The 19787-nt window shown below is 35.4% G+C and overlaps 1 protein-coding gene across 1 annotated transcript in view; it reads left to right on the top strand.

Annotated features, from left to right (window-relative positions):
* The first annotated feature begins 226 nt into the window (after positions 1-226).
* The window catches only part of Gr33a (Gustatory receptor 33a), a 367331-nt gene continuing 347770 nt past the window's right edge, over positions 227-19787 (top strand). The window contains exon 1 of the mRNA XM_067766457.1: positions 227-321. The gene's annotated coding sequence lies outside the window, so the exon portion shown is untranslated. The remainder of the gene's footprint in view (positions 322-19787) is intronic.

Below are 19787 nucleotides of genomic sequence, written 5' to 3'. Positions count from 1 at the left end.
CATTTCTCAGGGTATGTTTATATCCTATGTGTCCTCTATTTCGGACCGTTTTCAAATACTTAATATTCTTTTTGCAAAAATTAATGATGAAAGCAATACAAAGAATTCGCCTATGCCCATTATGGATATCGAAACTAGATCGCAGAAAGAAATCCTTAGAGGGCCTGCAGTAATAAGCGATCTTGCAACAAGCAAATTTGGAAGCAACAAAAAGAAGATCAGAAAATCAACAGAGATATACGATAAGAATGATAAAAATTTCACTGAGGGGAATGATTCCAGTAATGAAGAATATGTCGCATCACAGCAAATTAACGATATGTGAGTATATATATACCAATTATAGTAAAAAAAACTCCCTTTTCTTGAATCTGTGTTACATTGGCCACAACAAAAGCATAACTAGTACAAATACCGAGTTAAAATACATATCGCTCATTTGCTGCAACGTCGTCATAACTCAAAAAACATAATTTTCTAGGAGAGCCATTCAAAGATTTTAACTGCCATATGTTGCGCATATAAAGGCATATTTTCATTTTTATACCACGTGCTAAGTTTTTAACTGATCACGAAGATTTTTTTATACAACATAGATCATGATAGGAGCCGTTTATTTTGAAAGTGGCATAAGTCATTTCATGTCGTTTAGGTTCAGTGGTAATTTGTTTGTATCTCTCCTCGCCTCCAGTCTTTTAGAGTCCAATATCCAAAAGATGCAATTCTTATTATTATTTTATAATTGTAGAACCATCTATATATGCATTCGTTCAAAAATAACAATGCATTCAAGACCATGAGTTGGAAATGACTTATGCCACTTTCAAGATAAACGGCTCATATTTGGTACGTTTATATGTTATTAACGCAAAAGTCGTGTTTTTTGAGTTATGACAACGTTGCAGCAAATAAGCCATATCTACATATACATTAGAGCCGGTCAATTTTGTCCATCAGGAGTATAGCGAAAACGTAATCTATAGACATTCTAAGAAAAATTGCTGAAGACACCATAGCTCTAAGTCCGATTTCGAGGCCCCCTCTTTTGCAAAATAGGGTTTGTCCAAAAAATCTTCATAGCTTCTGATAGAATGATAGGAAAAATATCATATTGGGCTTACTTTAAAGGTAGTTTACGTACATTTCAGAATCTGTATTAATATCTATAGTGTTTTTGAATTTTAGTAGAGATATCAGGCTTAAATTATGAGAAATTAGCCTAAAATGAACTTTTAAGTACTATATTATCATTTTTAACAAATTTCTTATGGAGAAGTTTTTTTCTTTACCGCTGTTTGTATTTAAATTTAAAATGGATGAACCAAATCCTTCTATATCATTTGAATCCACTTTATCAAATATGTATACTTGATCACGATATTATTGCATTTGGTTTATCAAGTGAATTAAATAATCGGAATTTAATTTCTGGTCGTAATATTTTAAGATTTTATTTTTGTTTAAGTGGTCATGCTAATTTTAAAAATAAAATTTTTTCGCATAAAAATTTAACTCCCCATGTAATTGATAAATTGGTTGAAATTTGGAATAAATTGAATACTCAACTAACGTAGTATTCTAAGAAAACGAAATGTTTTAATTGAAAAATATCACGAGCATTATACACAGCAAAAAAAGTTCAGGAATTTACAACAATCGTACAATCAACAAATAAATTATTTTACATTGGAAAATGTAAATGCAAGTTAAAAACAACAGAATACTCATGTGGTTTGATACCAAAAAATTTAAAAGAATTTATGATATTCATATTACCCTCATCCAGAAGACATTTTATTAACAATGTTATTTAATGAAACAAAAACCATACGTGATAGAGCTATCAAAAAAATGTTATCCTATGGAGAAAAAATACTTGATCCAACTAAACTCAGAGTTTACAAAGAATATAATATCAATTGTAATGCTTCAGATTACACAGATATGATTGACCTGAATGACGATAATTTACTATCCGAATCGGCATTCACAAGAAATACTCCATACGATCACTTGGTACAATTCATAGATTATGATGAGCCAACACTACATGATCCCAATATTCCAATACAAATACAAGCAACAGAAAGATATGTACAGTTGTTAACATCTGTTTCCAAACGTGTTATAGAAAACAAAACGTGAAGGTGTTATGGCTGTTACAGCAGAAAGTCGTGAAAAGCAACCACGAATGGGGAACATAACTATCAGTATCAGTTGTGTTATCAAAACAGAATTCAAAACTGAATTAATTCTTTATTAAAAAGTTGCTTCTTTTATACAAAATTTTCTCTATGCTAAAATACCTACTTACACTTATACTTACGAACTAAGTGTACTACATACATATATATTCAGTTCCCTGGGAACTGCGATCTAAACAAAAACGGAATAAGTTTTGGGAAATGCAAAGTAAGCATAAATAAATCATGGGAATAATATGTGTGCAAGTAAAGGATTGTGGTGAGCAGTTAGTCAGCTTTAAATTGAAATATAATAAGCTTCAAGTTACTAGACGGCGCACGGCGTAGACTGTCGTAGCGCGAGTTAGAATATATGTGTATACAAATGAATGAATATGTATGTAACAGCGCTTTCTTTTCTGGCAAAAGTGTAACGCTTTTTGTACGCCGCGCAAGGGTTGTAAATATATTTTATTCTATTCTAAAAAGCAGGTAACGCCTTTACGGGGTATTTCGTTCTTTTGTGAAAATTGGTGCCTACTGGCAACGCAAAAGCGTTACACTTTTACCCTGCATAAAATGGCGGTGTGGCAGTGCAACTCTTCTAAACCATCTGATCGTGATAATTTACTTTCGTTACTTCACACATTATTAACGAAGAGAACTGAAATGAAGGAAATAATTGCTAATGAATTTTTATTATCATTGACAGCGCGTTTGTGAAAATCTGCTAATACACGGGGTAGCCATTTATTTTCTTTTCATGCACTATATATGTTGAAAATTTTCTGCGGTAGGAGTAACTCTGTTAAGACTTTACCATTTACTTAGGCAACAATTTGTTTCAGAAAAGAAAACGCTATAAGCGTCAATGAAACTCAGGTCATATCAAAGCGAGCCAAAATATATATATATACAAATGTATGAATCTCAAGGCACGCTACATTACTTATATTTTGAAAAATACGTTAGAATGGTCAATTATAAGTAAAAAAAAAATTTTTAAATAATAAAAAAAAAAAATAAATGTAAGGCGCGATAACCTCCGAAGAGATCTAAGGCCGAGCTTCTCTTCCAATTTGCGTCGTGCTCCTCTTGATTTTCCCTACAAATTGGCCGGACGGGACCTACATGATTTTATGCCGACTCCGAACGGCATCTGCAAGGCAGATGAGTTTTCACTGAGAGCTTTTCATGGCAGAAATACACCCGGAGCTCTTGCCAAACACTGCCGAGGGGCGACCCCGCTTAGAAAAATTTTCTTCTAATTAAAAACCCTTATTTCTAAAATTTTTGATGTTGCTTTGCCCGGGGTTTGAACCCAGGGCATCCGGTGTGGTTGGCGGAGCACGCTACCATGTTAAATAAATAACATTAAAATTATAAAAAATGTGTTTTTTTGCTTATTACTTGAAAATATAGGTTTTTTTTTGAAAATTTGTTTCTACTAAAACGAATTCGAAAAAAGAAAAACTGTCTGAATGAAAGTTGTTGGAAATGTTCTGAACTTATTTTAGCTGTAAAGAAAAAAAAAAGATTTTCCATAAGATATTTGTTAAAAATGATAATATATTAGTTAAAATTTTATTTTGGGCTGTTTTCTCATAATTTAAGCCTGATATTTCTACTAAAATTCAAAAACACTATAGATATTAATACAGGTTCTAAAATGTACGTAAAATACCTTTAAAGTAAGCCCAATATGATATTTTTCCCATAATACTATCAGAAGCTATGGGTGCCTTTGATGGAGATGCTTCGCTTTGCACACTACAGCGTCATCCCAAAGCATCGACTCGTAGATGCGTGCAGGTGGTCCTGCTCTTAGATGAAGCAGCTTCGAGGCCGTAGCTAAGTGTAATTACACGGACAACTATGGTTTCAAAACTGTAAACCTTGAGGTTTATAAGGCTAATGCGGAAGCCTTCGTTAACCTAGCATCTCTTGAGGCGGTGAAGGAAACCCTCAGTGAGCACAAGATGGAGGTTGACGTCAGAAAGCGGAGGAAAAAAGCGGATACGCTTCCTCTAGCTCAAACGGCGTTTCGGTTTTCAGAAACCTCTACTCTGAGAGCCAGCCTCTACGCGAAGACGACGCCGACCCTACGCTCACGGAGGAGGGAGGAAAACAGTAAAGTGGTGAGGATCCTCCAAATAAACCATCACCATTGCAAAGCGGCATCAGTTGCGCTTCTGCTTCACCAGTCTTCAGGCGAATTGGATACCGTGCTGGTTCGGGAGCCATGGATCACTGGTAATGGGATCTGTGGCTTAAGGACTCCAAAAATACAGGCTCTACAGCGCCCATAATAAGGGTAAACCTCGCACATGTATTTTAGCTAAGGCTAATCTAAATGCTTTCCTTTTACCTCAATTTAGTGACGGTGATATGACAGCGATTAGCGTCGAATACCCGAAGAGGAATTACAAGGTTTTATCTGGCCCACGATCATCAGGGACCACCCACATCGGCGACGTTCAAAGGACGTTCGTGGGATGTGCAAACCCACGGAACGAAGTTCTAGTGCTAGGAGGCGACCCAAATGTTCACCACAATCAGTGGGGCAGTTCTGACTCAAATGATTGAGGTGAGTTACTCTATAACTTCTTATTGGGCACAAATCTTAGTATATGCAATAAAGGGAAAGACTCCACTTTTATTACAAGCAACCGAAGGGAGGTCTCAATATCATTTTGGTGTCTGAAACCTTCAGCGACCGTATTATTTCTTGGAGAGTTTTAAATGAACACTCCTTCTTAGACCACAGGTATATAAGCTTCTCTATTTCCGATTTGCCCCTTGAACCTAAGTATATACAAAATATTATACTAACTGTGGTTACTATAGGAAGCTCATTGATAAAAGTTTAAGGGGTGAGGTGGTGCACCAACCTAGAAATTAGGAAGAGCTTGATGAGCTCGTCAATACTTTCAGTCAGCGGTGTAAATCTGCTCTAGATAGGGCTTGTCCCATCAAAAGGATGAAGAAATCGCATAAGCCAATTTGGTGGTCTTCTGACTTGGATATACTCGGGAAAATTTGCAGAGGGGCTTTTAACAAAGCTTAGCAAGACGGCCACGAATCATCGTGGGCACTCTACAAGACCAACTTGAATTCTTACAAAAAAGCTATCTCAGGAGCCCAGCGCTCTTCCTGGACAAGCTTCTGTAGCGGGATTGAATCCACATCTGCTGCCTCCCGTTTGAGGAGGGTGCTCACCAAAACGCAAACGCCAATAGGCTGCGTCCAAAAAGGAGATGGTACCTGGAACGCTTCTAGCATGGACACCTTGAACCTCCTAGATGCAAATTTTCCACCATGCGAGGATGTGTCTGCAACCGTAATCAGCGGAGCAGCACCTTCACAGCAGTTAATTGATGATATTACGGATGACAGAAAGCTAGACTGGGCCCTATCTAACTTTGGGCCTTTCAAATCGGCGGGCCGGATGGCATCTTCCCGGCCCAACTGCAACGCACTGCCGAAATAATAATGCCATGGTTAAGGGTCATATTTAAAGGCTGCCTAAGTCTTAATTAGGTACCCGCTTTATGGAGGGAGTTTAAGGTAGTCTTTATACCAAAGGCGGGGAAAGCCTCTCATAAGTATATCCTCTTTTCTCCTTAAGACCTTGAAAGACTTCTTGAGAATTTTATCAGAAGATCGATAGAGCCATCACTTCTTTCACAAGCTCAACATGCGTATTCTAAAGGCAGATCAACCGAAAGTGATCTGCACTCCCTGGTATTTGTCATCGAAAAGTCCATCGACCTCAAAGAATATACACTGGTGGCTTGTTACGTGGCTGACTGTTTGGATGGCGAGGAGCGGCGGCAAGCAGGTATGCTTGCATCCCAGGCTAGGTCGTTACCTTGGGCGGGAAATTTCGCCCACCGTCCTCACCCACAGCCACATGAACAAAAAGAGGAAAAGAAAAGAAATTGCTGAAAAAGATGTAAATATACATGAGGGGCAAAGTTAGAGGGAGAAAAAGATGAACGCCTGTCCTCTCAGGTGGAGTCTTCCCACCCTCTTCAGCGCAACTTGCGCTGAACCATGGGCGCTGTTCTGACTCCTATTTCCTTACAGCGTCCCCAAGCCTGACACTAGTCTGTCCGTCTGTCACTCAGTCATTTCCCTAATACCCACCTCCACGTAACCTTCCCACGCGCAAGCGCAGCACCTACACCAAACGTTTAAGACCTAGCCCTGCATGATTAAAAACATTATTTCATCCATACATTATTTATATATAATTTTTCAAATAACTCCTCTACGAGAAACGCCCTAATATTAATATCGTAGTCTGCTTATAAATGTTACAAAAAAATTATACTTTCATCAACGGCAAATTCAAGATTATTCCAATTAATTAATTATTTATCCCTAGCGAGATATATACAATTACCATAATCGCAAAAAAACTCAAACTAAAAAAAGTTAAAGTACAATTCACATACATATATTAGTCGTATGATGGATAATTCAGTCTTAAGTTATCCTACCACCCTAATGTATCCTACTAAAACCTTAAAACCTAAAATCATAGGATTCAAATAAATCTCTTTAAAGTAGTGTAATCCAAAACAAAGGCGAAACAAAACAATGCAAACCCCTAATCCCTGACCTAACTCAATTGCACAAGCACTATCCAAAAGCAATTTAATGCAAAGTAAAAGTAGGTCATCAAAAAACCATAAAATGTGTATGCAAGTGTATAAAAAATATACGTACGTAAAAATGTATGTAAGCATGAATTCGAGTGTGGACATATGTACACGTGTTTGTCACAAAGTATAGTTCTTGCTTTACTTTGCAAATTCCTTCTGTATTTTTTTCAAGATTAGGAATCTCAACCAATATATGTACATACGTATATACTCACTCAAGATCCACTCACCAATCTCACGTTCTCCAACGGCGCCGCTGCAGTTGAGTGGTTTTGCTGAAAATGCTGAAAAAGAAATGCTCTTAACATGCATACATATCTACAGGCCACGCCCACAGTAGTCACCCTCAATCACTCAGCCAATATCATTCGCTGCTGATCTTTAGTAAAGCTGGAGTCATTGGTGCCGTATGTCGTATCGCTGTATCCGTATCCCTAACGTAATCAGCTGTTTATTGTTACGACGGTAAACCAAAACCCAATTGGTTGGCTACGATACGGTTACGACCTTAGCGGCACCAATAATCGATTGCATCGATTCTCATAAGTTTGGTCGAATCAGCTGTTAAAAGTTTACCGATACGGTTACCGCTAAAGCACCAATGTCTCCAGCTTAATAAGTGCTTTGGTAGTATTAATTCTACCAACGTGATGGTAAAACGTGAAATATAAAAAAGTATATTCACCAAAAAAATTTCTATGGTGATGAAGGCACCGGCACGCGGTATGTTGGCCAGAATAATTATTATAATTTTTTTTTCAACAATCAAAAAAACAAAATAAAAATAAAAACTCAAAATTCGACAATTTTGAGCTGGGGCTACCATACGTCGCCAAAAGAAAGAAACATGTGCGAAAAATATGTATCTGATAAGGAAAGATATAAAAAAAAGAAAAAAATGGAATGTCAGACCAAAAAAAAAAACTAAAAAAGAAGAAAATGAACAAACGAAAGAAAAGAATAAAATGGGAGCGCGAGTGCCACCATTAGGAAATATGGAGTTAAAGTGAATCTCGGAATTTTGTATTTGCACAAATAAATGTTTGGCCCCGGAAACTAAATGAAACCTGTTGCCCGTTTCCTACCAAGTGTATGCTCCTTCAGACAATATAAAAAAGAGTACCTGGGCGACCGAGCTTTGCTCGGCAATCTTCGAGTATGCCGCATAACTTACTTTGTCCTACATGTCATCGTTAATCAAACTCTACTTTTTTTATATGCACATATATTATATATTTTTACTTACCAATATTTGATTTCCCTAAAAATAGATTTCAAAAACATATCAAACACTAACCGCAAAATGAACTGGAATGAAAAATTTGAAATGGGTAATTCCAGCCTATATTATAAGGGATTGTTATGATAATTAGTGAAATCGATAACTAAGTTATTTAGGTCGAGTATATTCATGCGCCGAATTATTAATTTCAAACATTTTTTAGTTATACACTATGAAAGTCTCACAATTTTATTACATTCCAAAAACTTGCAAATTTCACTAATGACAACTATCAGTTATGACAACTATCAGTTAGTTTAATTAAATGTCAACTTACTTCCCTAACCGACATTGGTTGGTAAGTAGTTAAATGTCGTTTTCAAATTGGACATATGCCTCTAGCGTTCAACGGTAGAAAATTACCTTGGTGAGATATCTTTTTGCTACGGTGAGAAATCTTTCTAATAGTAATCTGCCAGTAATATAAATTAATGATTAACTTCAAAACACCATTTTGACATTATTACAAATAAACGTTACGAATTTATCTTTAAGCACTCAAATTAGCTCAACTAATTGAAAGAATTCGAACAAAAAGCAATCAAGAAATGATTTTATACAGCTCAAAGGTAGAAGCTAGTTCTTTCTGATAAGAGAGTTTCACTTGTGGCTTTAACTAAGTGGATTTATTTTGAATCTATATCTATTGCAGCAATCAAAAAAGGAAAAAAGAGATGAATAATTTTGTTTATTGATATTAAGTTTATTTCAATATATTCGTCGACAGAATAAATATGTAGCTTTGTTACAAAGATGTTTGTGAAACGGTATACATTATAATTTTTCATAAATTAACGTCAAGTGTTATGAAACAGTTCTATATAATAAAATCAATTTTCGCTTCCCTTTTTTGCGTATCTTTCTATTATGTTTTCAACGTCGATTTTAATATCATAATTTACGTGTAAGAGTGTTAAGCCAGTGAGCCTATCTTCAGTCATAGTCGTTCGTAACCATGTTTTTAATCGCCGAAGGGTAGACAACTTCTTTCAGGAGAAGCATTACTGACCGGCAATGTAGCCAAAATGTTCAATAGAATCCTTATCAGTGGAAAAGCATTTGCGTCGCAGTGATCTAGAACTTCTACTGCCGATTTTGGTATCGATTTTTACTCGAGCTTTTTTGTCCAGAGTTCGGACCAAACTTCATACTCTCCTGTCAAATGGACGGTATTTTTTTCGTTTTTCTTCAAGAAATAAGAGTATCGTTCGCCTATAGATTTCACCAGTTTCAAAACATTTTTTTTTCTTTGAAAGAGTATCATTTTGTACAATTTTCGACGGCAGAAGTAAATTAAAATTAAAAACCTCCAACGTTTCTTCTGGCAATCTTTCTTGAAGGTCAAGTATAATATGGTCTAATAAAGGAAACAATATCGCTTTTCGATAATACTCTTCGGCAGTAGATGCGGTAAAGTTCGAGCGATATATTTGTCTACTTTTTAGACGCGGAATATGAATCTCAAAATCTAATTGATCAGCCAAACTCATAATTTTTTCAAATAATTCCGAAAACTTACCATCTGCAATCGCTCTATAATTCTGGAGTACATGGAGTGTGCTATTCACAGATTCAGTAGCATGATTCAAATCAATAGAAGGAGATTGTAAAAGTAGACTCAATAGTTACGTTACTGAAAAAACATTGCTCAAACAAATCATTGATATTATGAATTCTGTGTCGCCAATTGCCTTTATCAACGAACGAGCTTCTGAAGTCGTTTTCGAGTCCTGCCATGTTGTGAATTCCTTCAAATCATTTACAATTTCTGTGATACTGTCTTCAAATTGTATAACACCATCATGTCTTTCTGACCAACGTGTCTCACACAGTCCACTAAAAGATTCATTGAGATGCTTTTTGAAAACCACATGACGTTTACCTGAAGAATTAGCAAAACTTATAATTTTTTTTTCTCAAAGCCATGCAATCTCTTGTTTGAGGAACATTTGAGGTTTTTGTGAGTTATTGAGTGTATTATTGAAACACGGACAAGATCTAGCGTATAAACAAAATTTAACAATTTCTTCAACAGCCCCTTTTATTTCTGAAACCATGACTGAACAGCTATCTGTTCCGATGCCAACGCACTTAAGGAAATCGAGCCCGAATTTTTTCAGAATATCAAGAAATATCTTCTTCTTGACAAATTGAATCAAAAGCGTCCACGAATGTTAAAAAATCTTCCCGAATTCTACCTTCATGAATATAACGCAAACAAAGGCTGAGTTGTTCAATATGTCCTGCATCTGTTGTCTCATCAAATTCAATTGCATAACAGTATGCATTCCTTATCCTGTCTATCAAAATATCTTGAATTTCTTCTTTGCAACAGTTTATTAACTCATTTTGCATGGTTTTGCTTATATATGTGGCTTTAGAAGATGCAGTTTGTAAATGATTTTTTAATACAGTATCACCAGCAGCGATTCGGTACTGAAGAAGAGCTCGAAAATTACGCTGATTCACTGAAGATTCATGAGGATCCAGTGGACCATCATCTCGATGACCTCTGAATGCAAGATTTTGACGCCCCAAAAATATTACATTCAGGATCATAACACGCAATAAGTTTCTGTTCTTTTCGATTTGAGCGTTGAGTATATTTGAAATATCTTTTTCGGGATTTTCATATGACTTAATAAAAACAGAAGCAGCAAGAGCGGCTTCGATGTTATATTTATTAGATGCGTGGCACGCTATAGCCCTATCTTTACCAGATAATTTAGCAAATGAACACAACGGTATCTTTACAAGTTTATTCAAAGACATATTAGATCGCGGATTTCCAGTGCCACTTGCAAATATGAAGCAATAGTTACAAAAACAGCCTTTCGAAATATCGGAGTAAACCAACCACTCCTTTTCGATCAATTAGTGACGTCGAAAATATCGTTTTTCAATTTTTCCTTTCTTATTATGATTTGAAAAAGGAAATACGTAATCATTCGGTGGTGTCCATGGTTCTTTCAGTAATTTGAATTTTGTATAATCATCCATCAAATGTTTGTTCTCTACAAAAAAACCTATATCGAATTTATTTTGAACTGAGTGTTGACCTGATGCAATTGTTAGAGTTGTCGAAGGCTGTACGTCGATGACTGCGTTATTATTAACACAATCGCCTTTAACAAAATTAATTGCTTCTGCCGTGACATTAGTTTCTTCATTAACTGTATTTTGCAAGTTTGGAAGCTTAAAAAAATACGAATCAATACTTCTTACAGCTGGTCTTTTGTTGTTTCGTCTCACTGAATCATCATCCTAAAAACAATACATGTCGAATGGTTTTCATACATATCATTTATCTGATTCATTCCCTCAATATTTGATATCTTAATAATTTTTGAGCCTGCCCTCACGAAAAAAATTCTCATTTGGGTTTATATTCGAACGCCCAATTCAAATCTGTATTTCCACAGTTTTTGAAACCAAAATAGGTTTTTTTGAAGACTTGACCAAATTTGACATACTCGCAAACCCAAATTGGGTGTTAGAAAATAAACCCAAATCGGCTATGAAAATCTCTGTGAATTGAATATATAAGAACAATCAAACATACCATTTCGGAACGACTGTAATACAAATAAAAGTGTTAGTAGGCGATTTAAAAGCAAGTTTCCATTTATTTCAACTGCGCCAGGACGCGGACGAAAGACAACTGCCAATCAAAATTCAAAAATCTATTTTACTGTTGGCTTAAAGCTTGAAACACAATGCCTTGACGCCGCGAAATAAACGCGACGAACATCGCCTTGTCAAAAATAGAAACCCCATAATTACATGAAGGTGGACACAATGAACGCCAAGAGCGAAATTTACGCGACGTCATTTTGCGACGATAGATTTATTTCTATCGTCGCCGCTCGGCGATGACGACAAAAGGCCCAAGGGTTGCTGCTGTGCAATTTTTTAAGTATAAAAAAAGAAAACATAATATCCAAAAACAATTTTTTTTCTTTACATATAATTTTTAATTTAATTTCTTAACATTTTTGTTTTGTTTTGTTAAAATCTTAACATTTGGGGCGTGTTTTAGCAGTCAAGTGCTAATGCAGAGAATTTAAAAAAGTTTTAATTGTTTTCGTCTTTATTTCTAAATAATGGCCACTCTGAATGAACAGCGTCAATTTCGCCCGGCATTGTGTTTTAAGCAGACCTGTTAAATAATGATTAAAATTTTTAATGATTATTAATTATAATGAGTTTTCCTCAGCCAATTGTTTTATGATTAAGTACCAGTAGGTATGCACTTTTAATGATTATTAATTAATTATTTTCATAAAAAATTTTAATTAATTAATTACAATGTTGATTATTATACTCAGTTGAGCAGAGCTCACAGAGTATATTAACTTTGAATGGATAACGGTTGGTTGTACAGGTATAGAGGAATCGAGATAGATATAGACTTCTATATATCAAAATCATCAGTATCGAAAAAAAATCGATTGAGCCATGTCCCTCCGTCCGTCCGTCCGTCTGTCCGTTAACACGATAACTTGAGTAAATTTTGAGGTATCTTGATGAAATTTGGTGTGTGGATTCCTGGGCACTCATCTCAGATCGTTATTTAAAATGAACGATATCGGACAATAACCACGTCCACTTTTTCGATATCGAAAATTTCGAAAAATCGAAAAAGTGCGATAATTCATTACCAAATATGGATTAAGCGATGAAACTTGGTAGGTGCGTTGAACTTATGACGCAGAATAGAAAACTAGTAAAATTTTGGACAATGGGCGTGGCACCGCCCACTTTTAAAAGAAGGTAATTTAGAAGTTTTGCAAGCTGTAATTTGGCAGACGTTTAAGATATCATGATGAAATTTGGCATGAACGTTACTCTTATTACTATATGTCTGCTTAATAAAAATTAGCAAAATCGGAGAACGACCACGCCCACTTTTTAAAAAAAAAAATATTTTGAATTCAAATTTTAAAAGAAAAGTTAATATCTTTACAGTATATAAGTAAATTATGTCAACATTCAACTCCAGTATGATATGGTGCAACAAAATACAAAAATAAAAGAAAATTTCAAAATGGGCGTGGCTCCGCCCTTTTTCATTTAATTTGTCTAGGATACTTTTAATGCCATAAGTCTAACAAAAATTTACCAATCCTTGTGAAATTTGGTAGAGGCTTAGATTCTAGGACGATAACTGTTTTCTGTGAAAAAGGGCGAAATCGGTTGAAGCCACGCCCAGTTTTTATACACAATCGACCGTCTGTCCTTCCGCTCGGCCGTTAACACGATAACTTGAGCAAAAATCGATATATCTTTACTAAACTCAGTTCACGTACTTATCTGAACTCACTTTGTATTGGTGTAAAAAATTGCCGAAATCCGACTATGACCACGCCCACTTTTTCGATATCGAAAATTACGAAAAATGAAAAAAAAATGTAATAATTATATACCAAATACGAAAAAGGGATGAAACATGGTAATTGTATTGGTCTATTGACGCAAAATATAACTTTAGAAAAAAACTTGGTAAAATGGGTGTGACACCTAGCATATTAAGTAGAAGAAAATGAAAAAGTTTTGCAGGGCGAAATCAAAAGCCCTTGGAATCTTGGAAGGAATACTGTTCGGGGTATTACATATATAAATAAATTAGCGGTACCCGACAGATGATGTTCTGGATCACCCTGGCCCACATTTTGGTCGATATCTCGAAAACGCCTTCACTTATACAACTAAGGGCCACTCTCTTTTAAAACCCTCATTAATACCTTTAATTTGATACCCATATCGTACAAACACATTCTAGAGTCACCCCTGGTCCACGTTTATGGCGATATCTTGAAAAGGCGTCCACATATAGAACTAAGGCCCACTCCTTTTTAAAATACTCATTAACACTTTTCATTTGATACCCATATCGTACAAAAAAATTCTAGAGACACCCCTGCCCCAACTTTATGGTGATATTTCGAAAAGGCGTCCACCTATAGAACTAAGGCCCATGCCCTTTTAAAACACTTATTAACACCTTTCGTTTGATACCCATATTCTACAAACGCATTCTAGAGTCAACCCTGGTCCACTTTTATAACGATATTCCGAAAAAGCGTCCACCTATAGAACTAAGGCCCACTCCCTTTCAAAATACTCATTAACACCTTTCATTTGATACCCATATAGTAAAAACAAATTCTAGTGTCACCCCTGGTCCACCTTTATGGCGATATCCCTAAATGGAGTCCATCTATAGAACTATGACCCACTTCCTCTTAAAATACTCTTTAATACCTTCCATTTGATACACATGTCACACAAACACATTCCAGGGTTACCCTAGGTTCTTTTTACAACATGGTGATTTTCCCTTACTTTGTCTCCACAGCTCTCAACTGAGTATGTAATGTTCGGTTACACCCGAACTTAGCCTTCCTTACTTGTTTTTAATTATTTTTTCGTTTGTCTTATGGAATGATAAACATAATTATTTGATTGTTTTAATTATTTTTGATTATTTTTAATTACATAATTAATATAATTATTTGATTAATGTCCATTAATTTTGATTATTTAAATTACATAATTAATACAATTAAATGATTATTTTTGATTAATTTTAATTATTTCTGTGTTTTTCAAGCTTCGCAATATATTCAACAAAGTAAAGAAAATATTACAAGGATATTTATCTCTGAACGGGCAGTATAGTAACGTAAAAGAAATACATAGATACATAAGAATAACAAACAAGGGAAAAAGTGCATTGTTTTATTAAATACCAACTAATTACACGATATTACACGACATAAAGGTTCTATTTTTAAACGGTTTTATTTAGCTTGAGTTGACAGGCCGCATGGCCGCATGCACGGCTGTACGGCCGTTGGAACGAATCTTTTAATTGAAATTTAAGTAACTTCCCGATAAGCTACAAGCATGAAACTTGGAATATAGTTCAGAACCCGATGACAATGCAACAATAGGAAAAAAATCGCCGCTAGGTGGCGCATGGATCGAGATATTCGCAAAAATCGTATTTGTGGCCCGATTTGGCTCATATTTGGAACACTTAATACATACAAGAATTGAAAGCGACCTATCAAAAAAAAAAAAATCGCCGCTAGGTGGCGGAAGGATCGAGATACTCACAAAAATCGTATTTGTGGTCCGATTTTGCCCATATTTGTAACACATAATACATAGATACATGAATAGAAAGCGACCTATTATGCCCGATTTGGTTCATAGTTGGAACAAATATTGCATACAGTCCGGTAGAAGTGACATCAAAATATTTTGGTGTTGGAGGAGGGACAAGCATACGTGGCGCAGAGTCGAGTGAAGTCTTTGGAAGGATTATGTATTGAGGACTTAGGTTGTAACAAATTGTCAGGAAAGAGTCCTTGTAATAATGAGTCACTAAATGAACTAAATAGAATGAGAAATAATAGGCAATTAAATAAAGACTAAAAACTTGAAAATAAAATAATTAAAAAAAATTTTTAATTTAAACGGTTTTATTGAAAACAATACTTACATGAAGTAATAAAAATGCGAAAAGCTAGAAAATAATTAGGTAGGTCCTAGGTACTAGTCATCACACTCCTTATCAATCTATGGCGTTGATCAGACAATTAAACAAAAGCGTTGGATCGCCCCCACCCACCTGTATCCGCCATTGATATTTGCCAAAAATATGCATTTAAATATATTTTGCTAGAAATTGCCACGATGCCTTGATATTGCATTTCAATTTTATTAGCGTGTATGAAATTTAGAAAATTAAGTCGAATCATGGTTAAGATTTTTTACGAAGATTTTTAACTTTAATATTCACCTTTAAAGCTTTAATAGAATATGAGTAAGTAGAGTACTATTTCGTCTAACTACCCCAACTCTAAATGATAACCGTATTCAAAAATGTCCCTATTGTAATGCGGAGTGAAATACCTTTCGTTTGATACCTATATCGGCATATCTCATGGAATTTTTGTTTTAATTTCGAATACGTGGCAACCCTAAAAGGCAAGCCCACTCAAAAATGACCCTATTGTAATGCGGAGTGAAATACCTTTCGTCTGATACCCATATCGGCATATATCATGCAATTTTTTTTTATTTCGAATAGGTGGCAACCCTAAATGGCACCCCAACCAAAAATGTCCCTATTGTAATGCGGAGTGAAATACCTTTCGTTTGATACTCATATCGGCATATCTCATGCAATTTTTTATAATTTCCAGTAGGTAGCAACCCTAAATGGCAACCCTACTCAAAGATGTCCCTATTGTAATGCGGAGAGAAATACATTTCGTTTGATACCCACATCGGCATATCTCATGCAATTTTTTATACCTTTCATGAACATGAAATGGTATATTAACCTTGGTCCGATGTTTCTAACGTTGAAAAATATAGAAGATAGACTCACCATTAAGTATACCGAATTGATCAGGGCGACGAACTGAGTTGATATAGCCATGTCCGTCTGTCCGTCCTTATGTCTCTCCGTCTGTCTTTCTGTTTGAACGCAAACTAGTCTCTCAAATTTTGAGATATCTCAATGAAATTTGGCACAAGGATGTATTTTTGTATTATATTAGACATTTGTCGGATCCGGCAGAATCGGACCACTATGACATATATCTCCCATACAACCGATCTCCAGATAAGACGATTTTGGTCATTCCTGCCGCAATTTAGAAAGTATAAACGTGAAACTCGGTGATATATATTTTAATATATCATAGAAGATATCTTGAAAGAATCACTTTGATCGGAGCTATATATAGTTATATCCCATACAACCGATCGTTCAGATAGAAAGATTTTTGGCCATTTCTCCCTTAATTTAGAAAGTATAAACGTGAAACTCGGTGATATATATTATGAAATACCTTGCGTTTTCTGAAATTGCTAAAGAGTTTTCCATAATAACGGAAAAGTTCAATCAATACGATAGCTTGTTCAAATCCTTCAAGTGTTTGAATGAGTTACCGCATTGTTTAAATAGAAATAAAGACAACCGCGATAATAAACAAAAACACTCTGAAGACTCACTTAACGCTTTGAACCTTAATCCTGCTCAGAACATTAATCTTCCGCAAGTGGAGCTCATAGACTTGGCTTCCCCTAATCCGCAAGCTGTGGTTCCATCCACGTCTAAGGCCGCGGAAAAAACCTTAGAGTCTCAAGCTGTAACTTATGAAACTGTAACTTCTCAATCTGTGACTTCTTATTCAGAAGCACCGGCTAAAAAGCTGGTTGTAGTCCCGCTCAAAAAGTCGATTTTTGTATCTCGCTTTGACAAAGACACTTCGGTTGAGGATATCAAGTCTTATGTCACTTCGAAAATTAAGGCTGACAGCATGACTTTAAGAAAATTTAAATTTAATTACGAAAGAAACATTTCTTCATTTAGAACTGATGTCTACTCAAAAGATTTTGATAAACTTTTGGACAGCGCATTTTGGCCGCCAGGGGCTTTTGTTCGCGAATTTGTGCATAAGACTATTGAGATTACTCAAAATGTAGCAAAAATTTCTCCTCAAAGTTCCGATCCAAAAAACTTAATTTAACATCTTGCTTAAGCATTTACTATCAAAACGTTAGAGGCTTAAATACTAAATTAACTGACTTATATTTGAAAACCATTCACTGTAACTATAATATTATTGTTTTACCGAAACAAGGCTGTAACCTAATATTTTAAATTCCGAAATTTTTTGCGGTGAGTATCAGACCTATAGAAATGATCGCTTAAATAGGACCGGAGGTGGTGTCTTGCTTGCTGTACATTCTTCAATTCCATCTGAAGATGTTGATTTAGCCGAAGTTGATTCCATCGATTTAAATGCATCCGAATCTTACTAGGCCGGGGTCATATTTACTTAGCCGTTTGCTATATTCCACCGTCTTCTGATCTATCAGTGTATATGCACCATATTTCACTGTTACAATCAATCAATCAATTCGATGATAAAGCCCACGGACTCAATAATTGTTTCAGGCGACTTTAACCTGCCACATATATCTTGGAATACCGTTGATCACAATATTGTACCCGTATCATCCAAGATTCATAACAATGACTTTTTGGATGGAATTACTGATCTTTGCCTTAATCTGATCAAATTCTTTCCGAATAAGTATGGAAAATTCTTAGACTTAGCATTTGTTGACGACATATCTAAATTCTCAACAAATCGGTGTGAACCTCTTGCTTTGCCAGAAGACGTTTACCATCCTTCTCTTGAGATAACTTACGAAATCATAAGCAACGAAGTCGGCTGCACTAACAAAACACGTGTCTCTACCAGATGCTTTGATTTTTCCAAAACTAATTTCAACAATTTAAATAAAGAGCTTTCTGAGATAACGTGGCCTCGATATAAAGAGGATGTAGAGGAAAACGTTTTACATTTTAATAAAACCATTTATACTTTATTTGAAAAACATGTGCCCAAACGCACATGCTCGTACATTGAACCAGTTCAAGCCTGGTTGACTAAAGATTTAAAAGCTTTAAAAAATAAGAAATCACGTTTATTCAAATTATATAAGAGAAACGGTTTACATTCTCATTATGCACAGTACGCTATTTTCCGTCAGAAGTATTTTGAACTTAATAAAAAGTGTTATAAAGCTTACATATGTAAAATTAAAAGAAACATTATTTGCCATCCGAAGCCTTTTTATGATTTCGTAAATTCTAAACGCAGAACTAACGGGTTTCCTTCTGCCATGAAGTTTAGAAATAGCATTTCCAGCGACGATCAAGATATTGCAAACTTCTTCGCTCAATTCTTTCTTTCTAATTACTCTGCTGTGGTTGATTCATCACCTACAAATTATCCGTATGAGCTCCATTCTAGTAACTCAATATATGCCCCACATTTGTTGCCTGAAAATGTTCTACTACATCTAAATACCCTAAAAGAATCCTTCAAATACGGTCCCGATTTGATCCCAACATGTTTTCTTAAAAAATGTGCGGAATATATTTACCAGCCCCTTACTGATATGTTTAACCTCTCTTTAAAAAATGGCATTTTCCCGACGGCTTGGAAGGAATCTTTTCTTATCCCACTCCATAAAAAAGGAAGCAAGTCGTCTATTGAAAGCTATCATGGAATAGCAAAGCTCTCCGCTATCCCTAAGCTTTTTCAAGCAATCGTTACTAATCACCTTACATTTTCGATTTCTACATTGATAGATAGTTCTCAGCATGGCTTTTGTAGAGCCAAATCAACCATAACCAATTTGCTTGAATTTACAACTCACGTCTTTAATGGCTTTAGACGTTATATATACACTGATTTCAGCAAAGCATTCGACAAAGTAAGCCACTCATTACTTGTTTATAAACTCGAATTGCTTGGTTTTCAACCTGGCCTAACTCGCTGGATCTCCTCCCATCTTTGCGGTAGAACTCAAAGAGTCATTTTTAAAAACATTTCTTCGAATGTCATCGATGTTCCCTCCGGTATGCCTCAGGGCAGCCATCTCGGTCCTATTCTGTTTTTGATCTTTATAAACGATGTTTCCACAACTATAAAATATTCTAAAATTTTAATGTATGCCGACGACGTAAAACTTTTTAAGTCATACGTGTCGGTTGAAGAACGTTCTGTACTCCAGGCGGATTTAAATCGTTTAGTTACTTGGTGTATTGCGAAT

This window comes from Eurosta solidaginis, chromosome 2 (genome assembly GCF_040869045.1).
Source record: "Eurosta solidaginis isolate ZX-2024a chromosome 2, ASM4086904v1, whole genome shotgun sequence".
Taxonomy (NCBI): Eukaryota; Metazoa; Arthropoda; class Insecta; order Diptera; family Tephritidae; genus Eurosta; species Eurosta solidaginis.
This window is presented reverse-complemented; position numbering and strand designations above follow the sequence as displayed.